The sequence below is a fragment of the Humulus lupulus genome, chromosome 3 (genome assembly GCF_963169125.1).
Source record: "Humulus lupulus chromosome 3, drHumLupu1.1, whole genome shotgun sequence".
Classification (NCBI taxonomy): domain Eukaryota; kingdom Viridiplantae; phylum Streptophyta; class Magnoliopsida; order Rosales; family Cannabaceae; genus Humulus; species Humulus lupulus.
Genome location: NC_084795.1, coordinates 75,144,298 through 75,146,181, shown reverse-complemented (window position 1 = coordinate 75,146,181; position 1,884 = coordinate 75,144,298). Strand labels below are relative to the sequence as shown.

Sequence of the window (1,884 nt, the reverse complement as noted above, 5' to 3'; positions counted from 1 at the left end):
AGCTGGGTTGTAAGTCATGGAATTGGGGTTGTTAGGCTGTCTTGGGTAATTTCCTATGGCTTGGACTTCTTCCATGGGCATATTATTCATGTCTGTAGCAGGGCATTGGTTTGGTTGATGGGCTGTACCACACACTTCACATGAGTTTTGAACTTGCATAGCTTGAGAGGGGAGTGTGGTCTTTTGCAATTGCTTTGTCAAGGCTGCTACTTGAGCGGTAAGCATGGTTATGGCATCCACTTCCACAATTCTAGCCACCTTCTTTGGCTGCCCCCTTTCATTTGGCCATTGGTAATTGTTCATCGCCATCTCCTCTAATAGCTCATATGCCTCATTAGCACTTTTTCTCATAAAGGCACCTCGCGCCGCAGCATCTATAATTGTTCTTGTCGTCCCGTTCAAACCATTATAAAAATTATGCACCAACATCCACTTTTCTATTCCATGGTGCGGACACTTCCTTAGCAACTCCTTAAAGCGCTCCCAAGAATCATACAATGACTCTCCATCCAACTGATAAAAATTATTAATCTCACCCCTTAACTTTGCAGCCTTTGCTGGAGGAAAAAACTTGGCAAGGAATTTCTGAGCTAACTCCTCCCATGTAGTAATCGAATTCGCTTGTAAGGAAATCAGCCAACTTTTCGCCCTATCCCTCAATGAAAATGGGAATAGCCTCAGTCTTATAGCATCATCACTCACCCCATTCATCCTGAACGTAGCACATAACTCCAGGAAATTAGCTATGTGTAAATTAGGGTCCTCCGTTGGCATACCTCCAAACTGAACAGTTGTTTGAACCATCTGAAGAATGGCTGGCTTAATCTCAAAGTTGTTTGCAGCAATGGTTGGAGGTCGGATGCATGAATGCACTCCTGTAACAGTAGGAAGTACATAATCTCTCAGTGTTCGTGCTCCTTGCTCCCTTGGACCCTCAGTAGCCCCTTGACCATTATTAGCACCATTTCCCAGATTATCAGCCATGGTGAATTCCAATTTCCTTTTTATTTTCCGGTTCTGCCTGCACGTTCTTTCAATTTCCCGGTCTATTGGTATAACCTGTTTTTGTCTATTACTTCGCATATACCAACTAGTCCTGAAACACAAGAGAACCTTGATCCGGATTAAATGTTAAAAAAAATCAATTTAGAACAAAAATTAACTTATTGATATTAATAAAAACAGTCCCCGGCAACGGCGCCAAAAACTTGATCACAAAAATGTAACACGCAAGTATACGTGATCTAATCAAGTAATATATGATAAGTTAAGTGTCGATCCCACGAAGACTGATATTAATCACCAACAATTAATCTCTAATTCTAATTGATTTGCTTAATACTTTCAGATTACAATTAAAATACTTACTGCTAAAAATTAGGAAACTACTAACACTTAAATAAATGCAATAATACAAGTTGATTTAATTTAATAGATGCAAAAGTTAGGGCTTTAGTTTCATCAACTTTCCACTTATGATTTCTACTCAATTCTCAAGATATCTTAATTCTGTTGTAGTAGCAGATTATAATTATATATTATAGTCTTATTAGGATCTATAATTCTCTACAATATACTATGCCCTACATCTCTGTGGTAATCAATATATTGTAGGCTTTAAGCACATAATCCCTAACTACACAACTCATAAAAGTACTTTCGTCTAATATGAAATTATGATTATTTAACTATAGCATAATTATCCTTTTCTTTTCAGAGATTAGGTTAAAATCATATGGACATGTAAATGACGATCAAACATTCACAAGCATTAAGTGTACGATAAATAATCCACAGCAGAAGAAAGAAATTCAGAAAAATTTCATTAAGAAGTCATAGTTTCAAGAAGAATCCACTAAAACCCTAATAAAAAGATTAGTTCAG

The 1,884-nt window shown here is 37.2% G+C and overlaps 1 non-coding gene across 1 annotated transcript; it reads left to right on the top strand.

The window, feature by feature from the left end:
* Nucleotides 1-439: 439 nt before the first annotated feature.
* LOC133828225 (small nucleolar RNA R71) lies at nt 440-546 on the top strand. The gene has a single exon (XR_009890857.1). It is a non-coding gene; the product is annotated as a small nucleolar RNA R71 (small nucleolar RNA).
* The last annotated feature ends 1,338 nt before the right edge of the window (nt 547-1,884 follow it).